Raw genomic sequence first — 25,724 nt, forward strand, 5'->3', positions numbered from 1 at the left:
GTAATTAAAAAAATTTCAATTGGACAAAAACAAAGGGTAGTTTGAGAGTATTATTAGAATTGTATTGTGGTGGAAAAATTGGATTGTCAGAAAATTTATCTGTAATTAACCATAAATTTAGTTTTATTGTGGACCAATTCATGAACTCTGCTAGTGATGCAGTTGACTTTTCCCAATTTAGCAGAAAAATCTTGTGGTACAGGGACGCTCCTGTCTTCTCAGCACTCTTGCAGAGTTCCACTGCAACTCATTTCACATGTTATTGCTAACATAGCGACTACTGAGTGGTAAACGCATTAGGTTGACAGGGGTCATGAATTTTTGGTTTTGTTTATTTCAGTACTTATGCATTGGATGATCAATATGATGAAAATGGACCAGTGTCACCCCAATAAATTTAATAAAAAAAAGAAAATGGAAACATTTTCTTTTTGAGCTAGTTCAGGATCACTGAACAGAGACATAAAAACATTTGACCAGTATTTGTTTGTTTGTTTTGCTTTCACATAATGACTGGACACAGATGGGTAAAGAATATGGGTTGTGGGGGTAAGTGATAGAGAACAGGTTCTTGTTGCCACGACTTTTTGTTCATTTGTGTAATCTACTAAGCATTTCACATGTTCTCTGGTGAGTGTTCTGGTGACTTAGGTTTCACGTCTTTAGGAGAAACTGTGACTCTTATTTTTGAATAATTATATGAATAAGAAAGGTATTTTTAATGGATTTTTTTATTTTTTAAAATAAAGTGAAAGCATTTCCTTTGGTTCTTCTGCTTCATCTTATATTAGTCATTTGCACACTTAAAGGCATTGTTGGTATGAGAATGAGAATTACTCTTTTGAAAGTTATTAAGTTGTTTTTCGGTCCAACTTGTTAACATTCTAGCTAATAGTATCCCTACTTCTCACCTTAGGGATGCAAAATGAGATTCAGTTTGGAATGTGTGTCCTTTAACTTTTGAATACTGGATGCAGGTACTAGTGCAAACTCAGCACACTATTATGTGATGGAAAAACAAAGAAAGAAATGTTTATGAGTAGGAAAAAGTACTTGGCCAAAAGAAGTTCTGCCCTGTTCAGTCTGTTACTAAAATGGAACTGAGTTTTCTTTTATTAAGTATGTCTTTGGAGTTAAAATGATTCAGCAGTCACCTATGAGCATTAGCGAAGTAACTTCTTGGAGCCTTTTGTGCTCCCAAAGAGTCAGTTTGTGAAGCAAATGCATAGCATACTATAGAGCAGATGATGTTTTGGTATACCGGAAGGCAGCAGTTAAGCCATAATGTGTTAAATGGAAATTCAGGCACTTCGTCAACCCAGTTATAAATTTCTATTCTTCATTTGCCCTTGTTTTCTTGGCATGCATTTTTAATTGCTTTATAGTGATCCTGTTGATTTGACAACCAGGAAGAAACAAAAATAAAGTCCAAATCGTTGATTTTAGAATTTTAAGTAAGTTGGATAGGGGAGCATATTAAGTATAAGATTACTATCAATGTAGTTTTTCTTACTATTCCTTTTGCTGATTGCCTTGACTGACAAGTTGACTGCTTTACTGTATGTAAATTTTTATTTCTTTTAAATTAAAATTAAAGTTCACGAACCTTGTACTGACTCAAGCTATGTGAGATTCTGCTCTAATCACTGTTCTTTTCAGTCAATAAAATTCTTGCACTTTTAAGGCATTCCCAACTGTCAGATTATTAATGTTCCTACATGCCACCATTTTGTCATAATTACTTTGCATCATCACTGACTTCTGTATTCAGGTGTCCTTCACTACATGAAGGAATGAAGCTGGTAACAGCCATTTTCAAGTATAATCTAAAATTACTTCCGTATTTTTCTACAAGGCTTTCTGTTGTCCATTTTTAGTATTCATGTGAAGGAGGAGCCCAGGTATGGCCCTTCAGGTCTCTTGATGTATTTAAGAAGATGTGGCCAATGTTACTTGCTGGAACTGGCCCTAGAAAAGTTGAACGGGTGCCATATTTTTCTTGCTACTGTTATGTCTCACTATAAAGTGAAGGAAGTGTTAATAACACTTCCTACTTGTTTAGCATGTTTTCCTCCCCAGCTCTCAAAGTAGTTGGCTAATATCTGGCTGGATTTCCAGCCCATGTTTCTATTATTTTCTAATTCCTGTAATGTAATGTTACATAAAAATATGTTACTTATTATCTTTTTTCTTATGTTCTCCTAAAAATTGGAAAATAATATTTGCTATCAGCACCATCATTTCTCAGATACTAAGAATAAGGCACATCTTGGCTAAGTTTTTGACCTAGGATTATACTGTGATCAACCACAGAGCCAAAAACAGAACTCAGGATTCTTCCTCAACTTCATTTTATTACTGAGCCATAGTTTCTCCCTTTTCAGATATACTTACAACAGGACCAAAGAAAATACATTTCCAGGTACCAAAAATATTTTCCATGTCTCTTCTTCAGTGTTCCAATGCTGGATTTACACTGGATTTATTGTCTGAAGTAAAGTTTCAGTGCCAGTTATAAACATGATCTGTTCCCATATTATTCCTGATTTGACTGCTATCCCAGAAGGTGATGGATAGTTGAAGAAAGAGTATAATGAATGCAGCCCCTATTTTCTTTTTTCCCTTCTAAATTTGATTTAATATAAGGTTGCTTTCTGCCAGGAAATTTTATGAATGGGCATATGTTAATAAGCCAGATTTTTTTCCTTTATAGTCATAAACTTAACAAAATATCTCCCCAAAGTGGATTCAGTTAGAGTATGTTAATACTTGAGTGAGTACTTCCTGAACTTATAGGAGGAAGCAACTCCAACCACTCTGAAAATGAAGTCGTTCCTGTAAAACTTGGCTACTGCAGTCTGAATATATTTTGTGCTTTGAAACATTTTCCACAATTCTTTTTGTTAGTGAATGTTTGTAAAACTTAAGGAGTCTGTAAAAACTAGAATTGACTGTTCTGCTTAAAAAATGTTTTCAAAAAGTCAGACTGAGGATGAAGTTTCTGAGTGGCAGTTTTTTACTTTTTCCTTCAGAGTAACAAAGTGAAAGTCACATTTTGATCAATTTTCATTACTCTTCTTAGTGAAAACGTAAGCCCCAAAGCGTGGGCTGGTGCGTGCGCACAAAGCAGTTTTCTTGTTTTGGTGCCCTTGCACGTGAATCATTGCATGTACACACATGCCACACATAAAGAGCCCATTCTTGCTCACACGCAGCCGAAGGAGGCTGGCCACTGCAGTCTTCTGCTCAGTGGAAATTGGCAGCCTTTCTTCTGTAAACAACAGCCTGATGTCACTTCATGCAGCAGTGATAGCAGACCCACTTTAGAGATTCTCGCAGGACCGTGGAAGGCCTGTCATTGGTTTTAATCATCTCCAGTCACACTTGAGTAAATGCAATGCAGAGAAGTTAGTTCATGTCAGGAATACTGGGATAGTTCTTTTAAAACTGTTTGTAAAGTACCTATCCTTGAATTTTCACATATAACCCTAGCAAGACACCTGTGTAACGAGCAGGAGAATTGTAGTTATTCCTAATAGAAATGTGCTAACTTAAGTCAAGAGAATTAGAAAGTTAGTAAGTGGTGGAATGACTGAAATTCAAGCCTTCAAAACACTGTTTTGTCTCTCTTTTCAGTATATTAACTACTTCAGTAATTGTTAATTGTTCTTTTCTGTTACTTCCTCTCCCACCTAAAATGTGTGGGATGATGATTTAGGAATTTTTTTTCCCAATCAAGACATCTGTGCATGAAAATCAGTTACAATCTTGTTGCATTTGGGAACTCCTAGACAATAAGGTCACCCACAGCCTCACCTCAAAGAGTGCCTATTGAAAAATCTAGCATAAGCCTACACTCATAAGCTTAATGGGAAAGATTTATTAACAAGATGATCCAGTTCTTCATTTAGCCTCTGAAAGCTACATAAAATTGAGAGGATGAATGATCGTAATTCTTTTGTGTTGTTAAGTGGAAGAGACAAAACCAACATGAAAGGACTGCTCTATTAGTTAGAAATCAGAGTTTTATTGGGAATTGAGGAGGAGAGTTGAGCCACTGGTTAAAATATAACTTGTTATATAAAATAGTTGTCTTTCTCACTTGCCCACTTCTAGCTTATTTTCAGGTAGTTATAAAAAGTAGAAAAGAACAATTATCTTCCATGGTTTATAGTTGCATATATGGTTTGGGAATACTTCAGAATGTAGATAGTGTGGTTTTCTGCGTGTGACTCTCAGCCTGTTTTTCAATGTGACATTAGGAATAGGTGGGAAGCATGTTTAGATATGTGTGGACTCTCCACAGTAAACCACTCACCTTAACTTTCTGTTCAATGCCCCACTTGAGCTACCCCCTGATTTTGAGGTGTATGTTTAGTGAACACAAATTAATGTTGATTTTAGCTTATCCCTGACAGAAAATGTGTTAAATCCTTAAATATTAAAAAAGACAAATATAATTTTAAAAAATTAACTGCTTTCTTAAACTACATTTTGGCATGTAATAGGCATTCAAAATTAAACAAAGCTGTGATAATCAGAAGTTCACTGTATTAGCAACCTCAACAGGCAAGCACCATACTGTAGTTCACTAAATTATACGTAAGGAAAAAAGGGCATCTGAGGTAAAAGAAACATATTCTATTACAGAACTTCAAATGAACCAAAAGAGCTATTTCTTTTGTATTTTATTAATTGGAAAAAAACTGCTTTGCCTTTAAAAGATGATACTGCTGGTTTTAAAAATCACAACAGGAGTAGAGACGAAGTACATAAAATCTGCTTTAACAAGAAAACAAGTCACGACCTTCTCACCGTCTTCACTTCTTTCTGTGAGTGACAAAGAATAAGAAGCAAGTAACAGCTGCCAGTCTGAGCCTCTCCTGTTGTGCAGGGAAGGCTCAAAGTCTAGGCCTGGTGCAGGAGCAGAGCAGCCTTTGCAGTGAGTGGCCCATGCAGTGTGCACACCAGTGGGGGGCTTCCCCAGCACTGCCCTTGGGGGAAGCCCACACCCACGCCTTACAGGAACGGCCACAGGGGTCTGCCCAAGCCCACTTGAAGTTAAAAAAACTAAATCCTAAAGTGTCCCAGTTTATCATGTAACAGCAATGGAGTTTCTCATCACTGCAGAGGCTGTTTGTAATTGTAAACAAATAGTAGTGAGGGCAGAGGACAGATGTTAGATAACCAAAGTCAGTGGCAGAGCAGTGGGAATGCCAAGTTGGGCTTAGATTTTAGCTCAAGTAATTACTATGTTGTCTGTTTCATGGTGGATGTAATATGAGCAGAAAACAAAGCAGAATTTTAATTTTTACCCTTCATTCAAACATTAGCTTTTTATTTTAATACTTCAGAGTTTGTTGAACGACACCATTTTGGCAGATGTGTTACAAGTAGCCATACCTCCTGGATTTCTGTGGTTGGTTCCTTGCAATGTATAAGCATTCCCAGGACCATTATTTTATTTAGCGCCTGCAGCTGCAGCCACCTTGTGAGGTATTGCCCTTCCCCGGTAAATGAGGAAACAGAATTCTGAGAGTTTATGACTTATCGAAGGGCACATACCTAGTAAGCAGCAGAGCCACGTCTGGAATCCTTGTCTTTTGACTTCTGCTTCACTATTCCCTTCATCAAGCTCGGAACAAGCGCATTGATAATATCCAGCTTTATGGTCTTCCATACCTCTCACTGTCATATCCGCACGGAAAACCAGTCAGCAAATCCAGCTTAGTGACCAGTCATTTTGCTCTCAGTAAGAAAATATGTATCATCAAAGGGCAATTTCTTGATTAGCTTTGGCATTAATAATCCAATGAAAAATAAGAGCCTTGTTATTTCTTGCATAGAATCAGAATGGCAGCACAGAATAAGCCTTAAGAATCATTCAGCTTTTAATATACAGTTGGTGTTGTTTTTTTTTTTAAATTTAGGGTAAAGCTCTTCATAAGGAAAGTGAAACTCCCATCAGTGCAGAGACTAGGGACCATTTCCCCAGACTTAGACCCAGTGTGCTGTTTCTTCTCTTTATTTTTCTTTATTTTTTAAAAGATTGTATTTATTTATTTTTAAAGAGATGGGACGGGAGGGATAAGAGAGGGAGAAAAACATTGATGTGTGTGAGAGATGCATCAACTGGCTGCCTCTCACAGACCCCCAACCAGGGACCCGGCCCACAACCCAGGCACATTCCCTGACTGGGAACCAAACGGGCGACCCTTTGTTTTGCAGGCCAGTGCTCAATCCACTGAGCCACGCCAGCCAGGGCATGTTTCTATTAAATAGGACACCTCCTTAGCCCTGGCTGGTGTTGCTCAGTTGGTTGGAGCACTGCCCTGAACGCTGAAAGGTTGCAGGTTCTATTCCTGGTTAGAGCACATGCCTGGGTTGTGGGTTACAGGAGGCAAATGATCAATGTTCTCTGCTATCAGTGTTTCTCCCCCCGCCGACCCTGGAATCAATGGATATATCATCAGGGGAGGATTAAAAAGAAAGAAAGAAAGTAAGAACACTTCCTTACACAGAGTTTACAGTTCTCATCCCAGGAGACTTTCCTGAGCATCTACACTTTGCAAAGCCCTGTGCTGGAACCAGCCCTGCAGGAGTTTAGGATCTATAGGGAGACTGGGTAAAATGTGCCCAGTGCTAAGTGATCAGCCACATAAAAGACTAAGAATGCCACAGATAGATTCATGGGTAACCCAGATTTGGTCTTAGTCTTCTGGAAACATTTATGAAGAAGCCCTTTTTTTTTTTTATATGAGCACATCTTTGTATGAAAAATGACAACGGTAGCCACTTTGGAACTTTTCAGCATAATGCTGCCTGTCCCTGAGAGGCTGAAGTATTAAGATCAAAAGCAAATCAAACTGATTATTAGCACCAGATTTCTCTTTAGGCACTGTCCCTAGAAGTTTTGAGTGTGAAAATCATGTATTATTTATGGCTTTTATAAAAGTTCTGCTAATAACTTTTAAGTCCTTGGCGTATATTTTCAGAGAGCTGATGGCAAGCAAGTTGCATGCTTGCTGGCCTTCTATAAGAGCTGTTCAGCTGAGAACCTGGGGAGCCTTTTTGAAACTGCTGATAAGTTGGGCAGTCTCCAAGTCAAGCTGAATTGATAGGGGATGCAGAATTGATCAGAATAATTTAAAGTTTCATTATATAAAGGAGATCACTTTGGCAGGAACCCCTGAACGCCTTTGTAGACCTACCTTGCACTAGAATTAAATGTCTTTCTCAGGAGTGACTTCTAAAGCTGAACAAACAAATTGTGTAAATGGGTCATTTTCTGCAGTGTTCTGCATGAAATATTCAGGTATACACAAAGGCAGTTGGATTATAAATCTCAAGAGGAAACTAGCCTCCAGTAAGGCAGATATAGGAAGAAGCTGTGTTCATATTCTTAGAAGAAGAGAAGTTTCTATTAAACTTAAAAGCTGCATTCAGTTTTCTGAGTCTCTTGGATTGGATTGTACTCACTTCTGTCAGCTACAGGTTTTGCTCTTCAGTCAACATCTCTTCATTCTTTCACATTTCTGTATTTAAGTCCTTGAATCAGTCAGCATATACTTGGTTGTCATCAGGTGATCTTGCCCTCACTCCTTTCTCCAGGGCCTGAGAACTTGAAGAAATGATGTTGGGGAAGCTTTAAAAAAATAAACAGATACCCCATTAACTAAAGTCTATGCAGTACCTTCTGCCATAATGTGTCTCACTGATTGCATTTCAGGTCAAAGACAGAGGCAAAATATTTTAAATGGTACATATGTGGACTTTGCTGAAGAGGCTTTGAGGGTCCTACTTCCACTTACCGTGTTCACACCAAAGCGTCCCTCATTTCATTTTGGTAGTGAAGACCAAAGTTGAATTTCAATAACAATATTTTTTCTCTTTGGAGCTTTTTATGAGTTATACCAGTTTTCCCTCTTAGATGTTAAATGGTGGAGGGGGAGTTTGGGGCAAGAACCTGATTCATTATGCATTGGAATTTACATTTTCAACTCATCACTTCAGCCCCCAAGACTTCAGGAGAAATACAGGCATTGCATGCATGTCTATTTTGAGAGTGTCAGAAACCTAAGAATCTAAGACAGGCCTGGGTCACCAACCTGTGGGAAGGGCAGTATTGCAGTTGGCCTAAATATGGCCAGAACTCTCTCCATCTTTCATCTCTGCCTCTTTCTGTATGTTTTCTTCATTCCTTCTAGGGCAGACCATTTTCCCACATGGCTGGAAACATGGTCACCACCGGTCTATATTATAGCTTCTGTCACTGAAAAGTTCTTTGGATGTCAAATTTTAAAAAGTGATAGGCAAGGAACTCATCAGAATATCGGCCATGTGTCACTCAATAGGGGTCAGAGATAGGGGTCATGTAGAAATATGGCAACTTGTATTTACCCATATGACTGGGAGTGGGTAGATATTTTCAAGGATAAGAGATGGTTGCTGGGATGAAAATTCCCCAGCATGAATGCTCACTACAACATATCAGACCTTTTAAGTGTTTTGACAGCCCATAGAACATACACTTTACATTAAGACATACATAAACATACACACTTAATTGAAAAATAATTCATGAAACAATACTCACCCTCACTATGTATAGGCATTCTGATATTTTCGATTCCATTCTATTGTAGTTCCTTTAAAAAAATACTGATTATAACTTACCTAATTGATTTTACTCATTAATGGATAATGATCCATAGTTGGAAAAATACTCTGCCAGACGTTAAAAGTAGCAGGTAGGTAAGTTCTTGCGTAAACAGATATTTAGGCATGGATATTTATTTATTTAGTCTTGTTGAAGAAATAACTTACATTGCAGAAAGATGCTGGCGCCTCCGAGGGTGACAAATATGTGACAGCAATGCCTTTCCAGTTCCCATGGTGGATATGACAGTGCTTTTCCTACTGAGAAATATCCTTGAGCTACTCCCCAGCCCTCTTTAAAGTAAGGAAAACAAATGCATTCAACTGTACTCCACTCTGTTTTGGACTTACCTTTTGCTGAGGAAAACTGAAATCTTGTAGACCTAGAAAATTTCCCAGAGTTGCTTTCAGTTCTGTCTTAAAACAAAACATCAACAGAGCTTTCTTGAAAACTTGTTGTGGCAGTATGAAGGGGAGCTTTCTTGTTCATTGTGACATTATAAAGGGATGGATGATAGCTTTACTTAATCAAGTGTCAGTTGAAAAACTAAGGTCTCTTAATTTTGATCTTCTATTGAATCAGTTTGAATCCCCAGCCTTCTATCTCTTAAGCTAAATTGAGGGATATGGGTGGAAATTTGACAGCAATACAGAATGACTTCTGAATAAGACATGAAGACACAGAGAAGAGTGGTTGAGTTCCTTACTACAAAACAGAAGCCCACAGAGATCTGAAATAACTGATAAGCTTGTAGTGCCATGGATCTCACTGTGAAAAGGAAAGCAATAAAAATGTTTAGAAGAGTTGGAGAATACAGAGTTAAGAATATGGAGAGATTTCATAAATGAGACATGAAGTACTGACCATAAAGGAAAAGAATGATAAATTTGACTACTCTTGATGAACTTCTATTCACTAAAAATATTGGAAAAATAGAGTGGGAAGAGTATTTAGAATGCATGTAACAGACAAAGGACTTACATTCAGAATATATAGAGAGCTATTGGTAGGAGTAAATAAATCGGTACAACCATGGTAGGAAAATGTTTGGCAATATCTAGTGAAGCTGAAGACAAGATGCTCTGTGACCCAGCAGTTTCACTCCTAGATTTATACCATAGAGTAGCAGTTCCTCAAACTTTTTGATCTCACTGTACCCTTTTAGAAATGGTTGAGAATCTCAAAGGACTTTTGTTAATGTGGATCATATTTATTGATATCTACCATATTAAAAATAGAGAAATTTAAAAATATTCATTAAAAAACCATTATATGTTAATGTAACTTACTTTTTATGAAAAATTACTTAAAAATTAGTGGGAAGAGTGACATCATTTTACAGTTTTGCAAGTCTGTTTAATGTCTGTCTTTACAGAAGACAGTGGAATCTCCTATCTACTTTTACATTCATCTGCTGCAATACATTGTTTTGGCTAAATACAAAAAAAATGTGACCTCATACAGATATATAGCTGGAAAAAGGAGTATTTTAATAACCTTTTCAAACAATTGTAAACATTCTTCTTTGATACTTAACTAAAACTACAAATGGTAGTTTTCTTAAAGGTTGGTGGTAATGTGAAATCTGAAACCATACCAATAAACTTTTAATTATTTGTTACATTAAAATCTTTTTGTTTACCTTGCACATTTAATAAATTTTTACTCATACATGTTTTGTAACATCATACAGCAATATTTTGGAAAATATTGGCTTACTTGGTTATGCATATCTTTTCATTGTTGACACATTTCATTATAAGATATTAAAATGTCACATTTTTTAACTTCACTACTGATCCCATCAGAAAAGTGTTCAAGTATTGGGAAGTTGTCAAGCACATAGTGGCAGATACAAGTATTCTGAAATTGTAATTTTCATTTGAAAGTCCAAATTTTGTCACTGGCACCCAAACTGTCCGTTGTTTTTCCCAAAGTGATAGGCTGACTTGTCTGCCAGATACTCAAGTCTGAATAACCATAGTTTGTCTGACTGTCACTCCTTCAGTAAAAATGGTGTCCCATGAAAAAAAAGCAGCTGTGCTCACCCAGCTCCAAGGCAAACAATTGCCCAAGTGCCTTTCTCCAGGCAACCTTTGTACCTTGGTATGTGGCAGAAGTGTTTTGTGTGTACTCTCCCATTTTGTCACGCAGAATGTTAAAAAGACATGTACTGAAGGATAAAGATTTAAAAATTTTTAATTTTTCCATGACAGTTGACATACAATATTATATTAATTTTAGGTGTATAACGTAATGATTAGGCATATATGTAACTTAAAAAGAGATCACCCCAGTAAGTCTAGTGCCCATCTGAAACCATCTATAGTTATTACAACAGTGTTGACTGTATCCCCTGTGTAGTATTTCACGTTGCCATGACTGTTTTTATAACTGACAATTGGTACATCCTAAAGAAGAAATTTAATAAAATTTATTTTTACTGCTTCACAAAGAACATTTTAACGTGAACCTGGCATACCTTCTTTAGCGTGTGGAGGTGAGGAATGCGACTGCTAGTACAATTTGATGCTACTGCCTTTGCCATGTCATCTTGAACCCACCCAAATTCACTTCCAAAAGTGAAGAAGGCAAATAACATCTTAGAACTAATATGAAAATGGTTTTGACTTTGTGGACTCTCTGAAGGGATCTAGAGATCCCCAGGCGTCCCGGAATCCTTCCGTCCTCCGAGTTGGGCCACACGTGAGAACTGCTGCCGTAGAGAACGCCCAGCTCTTGTGCACCAGGACACATCAAGGACACAGGCTCGTGAGTGCGCGTGGGGAGAGGGCACGTAATCAAGGAGGAGAACATGGTCGGGGGGGTGCTCCTGGGATGATGATGTTCAATTTCTTAATCTGGGCGGGGATGTTTGTTCAGTAATATGTGACCCTGTTCATTTATATTTATGCCCTTTTCTATACTTCTCTTATTTAAAAGTGTGATTCTCTTACTTCTATTAGCATTTTTAGTTTCTGGTTTAGAGATATAAAGGGTGTTCAGATGTATATAAAGGAGAACTCCCCTTCCACTGCTTTCCTCTTTGTATTTTCTGTGGGATGTAATTTGTCCAACCTTTTCTTCATTTTGTTCCATCCGTTATATTATAGTGGAGGTAGGAATTCAAGTGTTTCTACTGCATTTTCCCCCTCATCGTCAGTGACGTGGCTAAGGCAGTGAAAATTATGAGGAGGACACTTTCTTAAAATTTAAAACTTTATATAGTTCTTAGTTATTTGAGACTTAGGAACCTTACCATAGAAGCTACTTCCTGTATCCTTATTTTCTGGAAGGGGAACAAAATGAAAAGTGACTTGAGTAAGAACACAAGTGAAAACAAACTGTTTGTAACTTCTTTTGCTGTCACTAAATCGCAAGAGTATGGTGACTGCTGATGAAATAAATAGTAGTAAGATTTTGGCATTACTGGATTACCTTCTAGTCATGCTCTTAGAACACTCTTCACTTTAGTTGTCTAATTTTTATCTCTCTACCATTGAATTAAGCACAACAGGTACTAATACTTCCATTTCATAGATTAAAACAAAACAAAACAAAAACTGAGGCACAGAAAAGATCAGTAATTAATTCAGCAGCAAAGCAAGGACTCCTAGAATTTGCTTTTGCTACCAAGATAGTTTAATTGTAAGGAATTCAAGATAGTCATCACAATCCAGACATTTTTGTCTTTGCCTCGTGAGTCCTCTTGCTGTAAGCTGAGCTCTTCCAGTTTGGGTCAGGAATACCAGTCACCATTCTGTATGAACATCAGCACCATCTACTGTGCTTCCTGATGTTCTGAGACTTGGAATGAGAATGTTTAGAAAACCACAAAGACTCAATTCCATTTCAGTTTTGTCTGTTAGAAACTGAGTCCACTGAGGTATGCATTTGATGCTGCTAATCATAGCCTTCAACTTGAACCCACATGGCATAAGCTAGATGAGTGTTTATTCTTCACTTATTAGCTGTCAGGATAACTGGAAGGCAGTGGAGTTGGACTGCAGGTAAAGCTGGTTAACTTTCAGATGTACCTGATTTCCCATCAGGACTACTATCCTCTTATTCCTTGGCAGAGGTTCAGACACTTGGGATTTGTGTGTGTGTACAAGAGTGTACGCACTAAGAGAAAAGAATTATCCCAGCTTGGTTGCAACAGATCAGGGAAAGATCGCCTGGACTCTGGAGGATATGTGGAATGGCATACTCATAAAACAAGCTCTGATTTAAATGGACATGTGAAGGCTTTACGAAAGTGGTTAACAATCTCTGGCAACAGAGTGACATATTTAGCATGGGTACTTACTTTTTTTTAATCCTTACCTGAGGATATGTTTATTGACTTTAGAGAGAGAGGAAGGTAGAGAGAGAGAGATTAAGAGAGGGAAGAAATATCAGTTGTTTGCCTCCCATATGTGCCCCGACTGAGGATTGAACCTACAGCCTAGGTATGTGCCCTGACTGGGGATCGAACCTGCAACCTTTGGTGTATGGGACGATGCTCCAACCAATTGAACCATCCAACCAGGACATTTTTTTTCTTTGTTTTTCAAGTTATAGATCCTTTGTTAAATGTTAGTGTCTGTGAATAAATAAAAATATTTTTGGATATTATAAGCCCTGTCTTTGACAGCAAGGATCCAATTCAGTAAATATTTTTCTCATTAGTCCCTACCAGGATATTATTTGTAAGATTTATGTCTTAATCCAAGTATTTGCACAAGTGAAATATAACAAAAATCTAAGAAATGAGTCTGCTAATTACACTTTTCCTGATGCATTTCAAATAGGGCAGTCTAATTATAAGCAGCTCCTACACACAAATGGCTGCTACTCTTGCCCCAGTTTTCCCCTTTAACTAGGCCCAGATGCTGCTGCCGCGGAAGACATTGTCAGTGCTCATAGAGAACCTGAAGGCCGGCATCGAGGAAGGACAGGGGAACAGACCCCAGGAATAGAGCCCATCTGGTCACACTGGTGGTGTCCTGTCCTCTTGCCCACTACCAGAGTTCTTTGTGTTATTTATCCTTGTCAAGTACCATTGAACAGATGAACACATGTGGGGTAGCTAGGAGTCCTCTTTAACATATAGCAAGGAGAATAAGATCACGAGCCAGGAGTCAGACACTCCAGACGTGATATCGGGTGTTGCCACTTCCTAGCTGTGTGACCTTTGGGCAGGTTGCTTTACCTCACCTGTAGACAAATCTATTTTGTCTTCTGCGAATGCGGATAATGGTGCCTACCTCCCAGGGTTACTCTAGGATTAAATTAAGACCCGTATACATGTAGTGTACATGACCCCATGCCTCAGATATAGCACGTTCTCAGGAGATGGTAGCTCTTACCCCATATGCAGACAACTAAAGTGTTCATTCATGATTCCTGCCAGTATATATTATTTTTATGACAGTGCTTGGTATCCCAAATATCTATAGTAACTGAACTGCTCTTTTCAGTTAACTAACACTTTGAGAGGGTTAGGATTGTAGGGAACTTTTAGCAGGGAGATATTAGGGAAAAGGGCAGGTCCAGGTGAGAAACTCAGGAGATTTAGAACATCACAAGAGCCTGAGGAAATGAGGAGAAGACTAAAAGTAGGACTGGGAATATTCTTTCCCCAGAAAAGGGAGAGAATTCTTCTTCCTCTCCCTTTTCCCTGTTGAACTGTATACACATTGTTGCTAGGACCCCAAACTGAGGCCAGCATTATAAACGCTCTGTCTACTCTCTGGCTGCACGGTCACCTGCAGAACTTAAAAAAGAGTATCTGTGCCCTCGCTGGGAGGCCCAGTTGGCTGGAGTGTCATCCTATACACTAAAAGGTTGCAGGTTTGATTGTTGGTTGGGGCACATATCGAGGCTGGAGGTTCAATTCCCAGTTGGGGCATGTATGGGAGGCAACTGATCGATGTTTTTCTCTTACATCAATGTTTCTCTCTCTCTCTCTTGCTTCCTCTCTCTCTAAAATCAATAATAAAAACTATCCTTGGGTGAGGATAAAAGAAAAAAAAGTACCCATGCTTGGGCCCTGCCCCAGTCTCTCAAATGTGAATTTCTTAGGGGGTAAGTCCCAACTACATGCAGCTTAACTGTCCTTGGGAAGGCTAGCCTGGAAATCTTCCCATTTGAAGTTCTAAACACGTGTGAACTTTTTCTGTGCATACACCCATACACAATACATGTGCATATTCAGTCTTAAGTTCACTTGATCCTTCATTAATTCAGTAGTAATGATAGGTATAGAAGAGATGTTATTGTCAATTCTTTTAAGGTGGAGAAATAAACATATTCACAAATAACTACAAAATTTCCAAGACATCATGAACGCCATCATACAGGCATAAATTAGGATGATAGGTCAGAGGAAGGACAAAGTACCTCCTTAGTGCCAGCCGGGAAGCTTTTGGGAGGAAGTACAATTTGGACTGAATTGTAAAGGATGGGTAGTGCTTTGGACAATGAGGATGAAGAGGGGGAAGGCATTTCAGAAAGAGGGAATGTTGTGAGCAAAAACTTGGAGATGGAAAGCCTAAGGCATATACAGGAATGATAGGTGGACCAATTGGAGAGTTGGAGTTTGTGCCAGGGGCTTTGGCAAGTCAGTACAGGTTTTGAAGAGGAGGATGACGTGGACAGAGCTGTCTTTGAAGAAGCTGAATCTGATGGTGCACTGAGCGGAGAGAACTAGAAGCAGATGCGTTTTTGTAGATGTATGTCTTCTGAAGAAAAGAGGCTGCGTGAAGGAGCGAGGGAATAGCACACGTTGAACAGTGAGCGATGGTGGGAGGGTGGCCTGGAGAGGACGGGAAATGGGAGGAGAAGCGGCTCAGGGGAGAGGAAACTCATTCTTTCACTTCAGCCATGGCTGCGCATTACTGCCCAGTGTCTACCTCCTATCCTACAAGATCTGTGCTGGCCCATTTCAAACCACTGTTTGGGTTATTCCTAGAGAAAAAAGAGGACATGTTTTTTGGAAAACTACCTTTTTGCTCTGGAATTTTTTCTCAGAAATTGAGTACAGAATACTGGAAAAATTAAGATAAGGTATTCGTGTTGCAACCTGTTCATAACTGCTGTTTCCTCCCAAATTATTTCTAAAAACCTGGCAGTAGAAAGGCTTGTCTGGAAAACTATCTGCAGCTCTCACTTCCATGAATCTCTATCTTCCTATGCCAGGCATTCTTTATCTAGTGGTCCTGATAAACTGAACTCTTTGGGAGAATCTGAAGGTATTTTCACTTATGTGCACGGAGAAATATTTCTTTAGAAATAATAAGGGTTTTGTCATAAGTCAATCCATGCGGCACAGAACCCTTCTATCAAAAAATTGAGGAAGGAGCGTGAGTGTGGGAACACCTCTCTTGGATTTGCCTGAATTAACCCTGGACTCAGAATCTTGAGAAGAGATAGCAATTTATGTTATTTTTAGTTAATATAAATATTAAGAATAAAAAGAAATACTATGAGTCATGCCTTAGAAATGAGACTAATTGAGCACAATCATATATGGTAGAAGTTATATATAATCTGTGAGATTAGGGATGAGAGGTGGCTTTCCCTTAGGAGCCTTCCTCTAATTTAAAGAAATTGAAAAATTGATATGGACAGGAAAATGATAAGAAGACAATAGAAGAATATTTAAAGTTTTTGTTTTAATTACAACCCTCAAACTACTGTTTTTGCTGTTGATATTGCCTTATTCCATGTATGTATGTTTTTATATCCATACAATAATGTATTCTGGAATATGCACTTGAAATAGAATGATCATTTTCTTGAATTTCTATATTATTTTCATAATTTTATTTTATTTAGTATTATAAATATTCTATTATGTTTACAAATCATAATTATCAAGCAATTCTCTAATTCTAGATTATTAGATTGTTTCTTTTTTTCAGGTACTAGAGAAACTGTATTGTATATCTTCTACAGATGTCTTTTCGCTTTCATTCAGTTATTTCCCTACAATATATTCCTAGGACTAGAGTTTTTTTTAGTCAAAGGATATAATATCTTATGGTTCTTGTCTTGGTTCCTTTCAGAAAATGACTACTTTCTGTATCTGCTCAACACTCTAAGATAAAAAACCTAGCAACTATAAAATTTCCCTGTTTTACCACAGTTTTAATTTTAACTTTATAATCTTAAATTGACCAAAAACTCTTACTTCCTTAAGTTTAGCATGTCATAAATACATTTACATCTATCATAAATTAAAAATAAATTCAGTTCCTGAGTTTATAATGATCTAAATAAGGTATATCCTTTATTATATAAAATAAACCCCACATATGATCTTCTCTCTTTTTTTTCTTTTTACTATTTCTAGAAAGTTTATATCAGTAGTTTTTAAGTCCCTGTAAAAATCCTATTATTTTTCTTCACATACCTAGGTTAATTTAGTCATATTTACATACCTATTATGTCTCATAATTTACTTTAAAAAATTGATGTTTGTGCATACATATGTATACCTTTTATTAATTTTTAAAAGGAAAACTCCACTTTTTATTTGAGCTATTATAATATAGTAGATCTGGAATATTAAAATGAAATTTTGTGCAAGCTGCATTTTGTGTTCAGGTAGGTCTTTTTCCAAGCAACTTATTTTGTGTGTCTGACCTATAGCTATGTTAAGACTAAAATAAGCTTTGTGGCTTAGAATGGTCTCCTTGCCAGTCGGTCTCTGCCACACTTTTCTTTCCCCTCCAGCCCATCCTATTCATTACTCCCAGATTAATTTTTCTAAAATACTGCTTACTGAAAAACCTCACTGAAAAACCTTAGCTGACTCCCCATTTCTAGATGCACTGAGTATAAACTTTTCACCTTAGCATTTAAGACCTACAACAGAACCTCTTTGCAGGCTTATGAGAACCACTGATGAGGAGGTTAACATGCTACCATGGTTCCCTACCTCAGATTTAGTCAGAAACCTCTCAGGGTAGGACCCTCTGAAATCTCTTGCTCTCTCCTTAAAGCTCCCCAGTTGAAGCACCACTAGGCAGAGCAATGAGCTCTGGTCCTGGAAAAGGGCAGACACAGGTACAGATGAAGAAACTAAGACAAAAAGAAGTTAAGTGACTTGCTCAAGGTCACACAGCTAGAAAGCCACGGATTTGGACTCAGTGCTCTCACTTCAAACCCACCCTCACGCACCATGCAGTTTTCATTCTCATTATTGTATTGCATAGTTTTTCACTTACTCTATTTGCCTAAAATTTCCTCTACCATCATAAACTCCCTTAGTAAGGTAATTTTTCTTTATATCCCCTACAACACCTAGCAGGTTCCTCATATGTAGAAGATATTTAACAAATATATGTTCAATTGAGCATAATAAACATATCTGTTTCTCACATCTGGTCACAAGGAAGCTACTCTTGCTGTAGGCAGCATTTTCTGGCATCTGGACCATCAAATCAGAGGACTTCAATTCATTCATTTAGCTGCTTTCCCAGCCTCTTCCCTCTGAGCTTTAAAAGCCTGTGTACTGAGGCTGGAAGGATGGGTCACAGGATTTGGTAGGGGCTCTCCGGAAGGATCAGGCACCTGGAAGGCAGCCTGGTCAGGGGTGCTGGGAGGTAAGAGGCCCGTATAGGAAACAGCTGTCTCAGGGAAGGCAGGTTTAGCTGCCACCATGTTGGCCTTCCTCTTTGCGCTAGTAAGAATCTCCTGCCTATAGTTAACCCTGTACATCTCATGGGTTTCAGAGATGATGCATTCGTTTACCAAAAGTATGATTCTGTTTGATTCCCTGTTTTAAAGGGGTCATTCCTGAGGTGATTGCCTGGACTTCTCTGACCTCTTTCCCATGCTACCAGCATAATGTGAAGATCCAGTTACATTCCCTTTCATGCTGTTATATACTTCCCTGGATTTCACATTCATCCTTTTTTCTTAACTTTCTCCAAAGGAGAAATATAGGTGTATATCTTCCTCTTTTTTGTTACTTATATTCTAAAATGTGGAGATTTAATCAAAATTCCTATTTTCCTGAGTAATCTGAAATTCTGTATTACAGCTGTGATGATTTTTCTTTATATTAAAAGTTTATCAGTATCTTTAATTTCTTTTTATAACACCTGTTGTATTTCTTCTTATTATAAAATCAACTCATTGTAGAAAACTGTAAAAATGCAAAAAAGAATGTTAGACAAAAACAAAGCTACACATTTATATTTAGTGATATTTACTTCTAATAATTTGACAATAATATACATAACATGAACATACATATATAATGTATACACAAATACCTTTCTTTTATAAAATTAGGATTTGGATATGTGTACTATATCTTGATTTTCTTTTATTGTATGATTTACAGGTGTCATTCTTTGACTTGTTTAAAAAATGAATGAAAAGGGGACTTTGCATACATTCCTGATAATCAACATTAAGCATTAATTACTAACACCTTTCTTAGGACTTAGGCAGCCTTTGGCTCGAGCTCCATTTAGAAGTCTGTCTCAGTAGTAAGAGTTGCTAAAAGAAAATGAGCTTGATAGGAACTTCTGAGGTGGTTCCCTCTGGGGATCACAGACACTGGCTTTCACCCTGCCATTTGAGTCCCATTACTGAAAACAAAGCTGGCTTTGGACTGTGCAGTAGCGTATGTGGTACTTGATTCTATATACCTTGGTTTTCCACATGCCTTGCCAAATTGGTTTCCTGACCATGACCTTGTAGTTCAGCATTTCCCCTTCCCTCCACCCGTTTCCTTCCTTTACTTTTGATCATCAGGATTTCTTTTCACATGAATCCCACAGTAGTGATGTAGTAGTCAGACCTAATGTCAGGAGACCCCACCCTTGCTTGGTCTCCTGGAATTCTTTTGGAAAAGTACATTGTACAGATCTATACTCAATAATTGTACCATGAAGCCACAACACAATTTTAAAAATGTCTTTTTAATTGTATTTTTAATAGCAAATTTTAGAATAGACATTTTCTCATTGTTGCTGATATTGACATTACCAATAAGTAGTGTTTTTAACTCTTACCTTTATGTGTATAGCTCCTACATCTTGTTCAGTCCTCACCTCTCCCCTCTGCTCCAGCTCTGTATTTCTGAATACTTTTAGGACATCTCCAGTTCAATATAACATTGCCACTTTCAACTTATGCTGTCTTGTGTGGACCTCATTATCTTGCATACAACCTGCTTCAACTACCTGTCTTTTTTCTTTCCTGTGGAACCGAATACTCTCACTCTGCCAGAGAACTATGAGAGCTAGTGAGAGAAAACAGTAAGGTGGCTGAATGCAAAGTAATATGCAGAATTTAATAGCTTTCCTACACACCATCAGTGATCACTTTGAAAATATAATGAAATAAAGGCCCAATCACCATGGTAATTAAAACTATAAGGTATCTAGGAAAAATTTAATGATAATTCTATAATACATATATTATAAAATTTTTTTTTGCTGAAGGACTAAAGATGTAGAGAAACATATTCCTAGATGAAAAGATGCCACTTCTTTCCAAAGCAACCTGTAGATTCAATGCAATTACAACCAAAAGTCCTAAGGGAGTTTTTAATAGAATCTGATAAGCTGATTCCAGTGTCTCTTAAAAGTCTGAATAAAGAAGAATGAAAGCAATAATCCTAGTAGGTTTAAATTTCTACCTAAAATCTAAGATAATTAAAACATGTCATTGGCATAGGAGAAGACTAACAAATCAGTGGAACCTAACAGAATCCAGAAAAAAAAGACATAGAGCCAAATTTGAAATATAATAAATACAGCATTTACAATCAGAGGGAAGAAGACAAATTGTCCAGTAAATTAGAGAAAGAAGACAAAAAGAACATTGCAAAGGCCCTCAAGTGGGGGAGGATGTCGTAGAGCAAGAACTTCCCATGACTGGAGAGGAGTAGGGACAGCAGAGATGCTGTTATGGAAGTAAAGCAGGGGTCTTTATGTGTCCTTCTGAGGAGTCTGGACCTTTTATTCAAGTGCCTTATTCATCCCCAGATTAGTAACAAAATTATCATTTATTTTCTTCTGTGTTCTTTTATGGTTTCTTTTATTACATTTAGATCTTTAATTTATCTGGAATTTATACCCATTCATTATTTGCGGTAAAGATACATCATTCATTTTTTTTCTAACTAAATAGCCAATTATCCCAACTTTATTAATTGAATCATCTTCCACTGATTCTAAATGCTCCTTTAAATGTTATCATATATAAAATTACTTTTCTGAGTTTGTTTCTGAACTCTGTTCCATCCCATAAATCTGTCTGACTATTCCTGTGCCTATATAAAATGCACCATCTTGAATAGTCTTAAGCAACAGAGTGACATGATCAGATTTTGCACTTGTAGAGAGATCACACTGACCGGCTAGGATTCTGCTCCAGTAAAATTCAAGCAAGAGATAGACCCAGCCTCATCCTGCACTGAACTGAAGCCGGTGGGGCAGAATGGGCAAACTTGGTGCTTGCTGAAATGCGCTGGCTTTAGAAAGAGGAGATGAGGATGACGCCCAAGTTTCTGGCTTGAGAAACTGGGTGGATGATGGTGATGCCTTCAGCTGAGAAAGAGGACGAGCAGCGGGTTTGAGAAGAGGTATGGAGTTCTGTTTCGGACATGTTGAATTTAAAATACCTATAGATGAGAGTTTACAAGGAAAGATATTAAGGGAGCAGATGAGGACTGCATCCTCAGGAATACCTTGAAGGAGAAGATCCTCCAAAAGAGACTGAGGCTGAGTGGCCAGATAAGTAGAGGGAACATGGCCGTGAAGTGTTTTGGGAGCCAGGGGAAGAAGACAGCATTTAAAATGGATAGAATGGTTAGTAGTGTACAGCACTGCAAAGAGTTTAGGAAAGCTAAGTTCTGAAAGGTTTCCATGGACTTAGTATCAAGGAGGCCCTTGCTGACTATGACAAGAACCAGTTGGATGGAATGGTGGCATAGAAACTTGTTGTAGTGAGTTAAGCAGTGAATGGGAAGGGGGAAAGAGTGAATGTAGACAATTTGTAAAGAACTTTTGACTGCAAAGAAAGAGAGATGGTGGTACCTGAGAGACTATGTAGAGTTGAATAGTTTTCTGAGTTTCCCTTTTGAAAATGGGAAAGGCTTCAATATACTTAGATGCTGATGGGAAGGGTCCAGAAGAGGGAAAGGAAATAATTAATAGGTCTTAGCTTCCAGGGTGGCTGACATCAAGGGCCTGAGCAGGGTTTGGTTGCAAAGAAAGAGCACATGTGTAGGTGATTTCGTCAAGTTGGGGTCAAATTAAGATTGAGTGTAAAGGCTTGTATTTTCTCTGTGAAATAAGAGCACGACTTTCTGCTATGAACAAGAAGAGATGTGGTATAATGAAGGGTTTGAGAAAAATGCAGAAAGTTTGAAATAGCTACTATGGAGAAAGGATTGAGAGGCAGCTAGCACAGTAGGATGATTTTGGGTATGTGGAGTTTGAATTCAGAGAGACATCGTCTCTGGGAGGTGAGGGTCTAGAGCTAAAGCTTGAGTTCAAGATTAGATATGGAGGTTTGGGATTATTAGAAACCTTAAATTAAGGGTTGAAAGGAAAATGAGCAATTGGTAGAGCAAATGGAATCAGAGAAGGATACGTCAGACAAGGATATTGAAGAGGAACAATAGGAGAAACAGTAAGTATGATATCATGGTGACCAAGAGATTCAAGTAGAAAAGTTGAGTTAGCGAGTGGAGTCGTTGTAGAGCTGTGGTTCTTTACCCTGGCTGCACATTTAGGATCACCTGGGAGCTTTAAGCAAGTACCTAGTGCTCTGCCAACTCAAGACCAATTATATTGGCCCCAGGGTGGGGCCCTGGCATCAGTATTTTCTTTGTACTTCTAATTTGTAGCCAGGGTTGAGAATCACTGCTAGAGAGAGTGATGAAGACTGAGACGTGATTGGACTTGGCAACCAAGTCATCAGTGGCTTTTGAGAGAGCAGTTTCAGTAAAGTGGTGAGGCTAGATTTCAATTTGTAGCAGGAGGGGCTGGGTGAGGATACAGTTTTGTGGTGAAAGTGGGATAAGTGAAGAGAATTGATACGGCATGGTCCCCATCTTCTTATAAAGTAAGTGTTGTCAGCTTCTAACTAAGTGGGTGTAGATCTATCTGAGACTTTGTGGAGAGTGGGGAAAAAACTGAACAGATGCTATAAGGAATGTAAAAGACTGCTAAGCCACAGTAAGTAGATGAGCATGAATTGCGTTCTGTAATTATCTGGCCTCTATTACTGTTGTTGAAGTAATGTATACAGCTGTGATATGTGTAGTGGAGCTGGATCTAAGGCAGGAGACGAGTTTTGAAGTTGCAAAGATTGCATTTGGTCAAAATTGCTCTTGCTAATCCCTCAGGAAAGTGCACAGTGGGGACTGACACTCCATCTCCCTAGAAAGCCAGTTTTCCCCAGCAGCAGTTTCTTCAATTGAGCAGGAGATGAAATAGTTGACTTGTGTATAACTAATGTTACATGAAAACTGTCTCTTTACACTAAAACCACATTCAACTTAATTAAATACTCTCATTAAGGAGAAGTATTTGGGTCATTAAGGATGGGTACTTAAATACTGAAATGGACTAAGGGTACAAAAGAATTCATTTCCTGTCTCTGGCCTTCTGGCAAACAATGAGTAAAACAGAGGCAATTGTCTATACTACCTAAATTGTTATTTTCTAGTGTCCTTTTTCCAATTGAGTACAAATAGTTAAATTTGAGTAAATTAAATACATGATGATTCAGTCACTGTATTTTTATTTCTTGGTTGCCCAAAATTATTTTTGAGAGAGTGGTTAAGAGCATGAGTCCTGACCCAGACCACCTGGGCTCAAATTATGTTACTGTCACTCACAATACGTGTCATTTTGGTCATGTTACTTAATCTCTTTTCCTCATATTTTTCATTTATAAAATTAGCATGAAAATAATGTCTAACTCATATGTTTATTGTGAGGACTAAGTTGATACACGGAAAACAGCACTATTAGAAATTATTACTGTTAGATGTAGTAACAATGGCATGGGCTGACTCATAAGTGATTTCATTACAAATTACATCACAAGGTCACACATTTACGAGAGCTTAAGCTATGGCCCAGTAGACCATCTTTGCCTTTTGAATCGAGGACCAGGTGTAAGAGCTGCTGCCAAAGTTCAGATGTTTATGACCAGAAAGGGGCTGCATTTGTGACTTTCAAATAATTGAAACTGCCACAAAGGGGTCTCTCTCAAATCTCAGAACAAAACAGATGTACCAGTCGGGACATGAAATCATGGTCTTTCCACTAAGACCAATGGTAAATACATCAGGGTGTTTCTGGTAATACAAGTTTTATAGATTGTCTCTACCAATAGCAGAGGTACTGTGTGCTAAATGAGATTCTTCTAGGTGAAATGATCTGATGAGTTGCCAGTATTTAGGCCTTGTGATTTTTTTACAAAAATGGAGAGACATTTATTTTAAATGACCATTCCTATTGAAAAGGGACAATGAGATGAAGTCTAATGATAAGTTAATGAAATTAAGCGATGGTTAAAAAATGGAGTGATGAAGAAGTAAAAAAAAAGAAGGTTTATTTTGCTAGAATGGGGAAGGGAAAGTGCATCTAAGATTAGAGCACTTTTTAGTGCTAGGCTTTTCATATAGTTGGATTTTGCAATGGTCCCTTTCAAATTTATGGTAATTACTGCCATAAACTCCTCATTACCACTTCTTTGAAGTATATGTGTCATGTTTGGAAAGTTGTTTTTTTTTTTTCCAGAATAAAAGCTGCATGCAACCAATAAGCACATTCACTTTTAGAAGTTGTCTATTTGGAACAAAAATTATCACATTGTGGCTCAAAAAGTAAATAATTAGATTAAGCCTCTGAGCTCTTTGAAACAATTGTACTATATAATCTTGTGAATAACATTTAGTTAGCGTAGAGCTTTAAAGCACCTCAAAGAATTCAAATGAATTATTCACTACTTTTTTAAAAAGTCAGAACCATAATGAGTTGAATTATAAAATTCCTTAAAACTTAGTTTTAGCTTGATTGGTTCCAGGGCTATCCCACATTAGAGTACTAGAACCACCTTTATGTCCCGTAATCATATAATAGCTAATATTTGGGGGGCATTCTCTGCGTCAGGAACTATTCTAAGTGCTTTGTATGCATTAACTCAATTAATCACTGCAGCTCTGAAGCAGGTCTTAGTTTGCCCAGGATTTCCTGGCTAGTGTGTGGCAGAGTCAAGACTTACTTACACTCAGACCATTTGCCTCCAAGGCCTTAACCTCTGTACTAGACTGCCCACACTTGAATATGTAAATTCTGGGGTGGAATTTAACATGCTTGACTTTCCCATATATCTTAATTTTTAAAGAAAGGGAGAGCATTCACAATATTTACTTAGATTTATTGCACAAGTTATGGTACCCTGATGAGTGGTCTCTGTTTCAAAGGTAGAATTCTTGAGAATTTAAGTGTTTTAGAATATTATGGGCCATTGAAACAAGACTGTTAGATGCATTGGTTGTACTATTTACTGTACAGGGTTGACAGCTTGTATTATTGTACATTACCTCTTCCTGGCGTCAGTCTTGCCTTCCATATTACATGCCGAGCATTTTACTTACTACTTTTAAAATTGATTATATGTCTCAGGATTTGGGGATAAGTAGTGGACGAGTCTGTTTGAGTTTGTAGCAAAATGGGAGACATTCTGGTAGTGCTGGACAAAAGAATTCCACTGCATTTTGGATGTTTTCAAATGTAGTTTCCTGACTGGTCAGAACTGATTCAGTGCGTATCTGAATAAGTGAGGGCCTTGGTTTGTTCCCTCATAGTTCCTCAGATTCCTTGCTTTTTTGTGTGTTCAGAAGAGCATCATTTATAAGATTTAAATAAGTTTCTTTTCTCAGGATGCTTTACCTGGGTAGCTGCTTTATCCTCTGTCTTTCCTGTGACTCATACCTCTAGAATGAAAAGGGGAATTTTATTCCCTGGTAGGCCACTTTGGTAAATTTTTAGCCTTACGTTGCCATAATGAAAAGATTAAGATTCTCTCATGTCTT

Source organism: Pteronotus mesoamericanus, unplaced genomic scaffold, assembly GCF_021234165.1.
Source record: "Pteronotus mesoamericanus isolate MK-2021 breed Mesoamerican mustached bat unplaced genomic scaffold, CSHL_Meso_final contig_98, whole genome shotgun sequence".
NCBI classification, from domain to species: domain Eukaryota; kingdom Metazoa; phylum Chordata; class Mammalia; order Chiroptera; family Mormoopidae; genus Pteronotus; species Pteronotus mesoamericanus.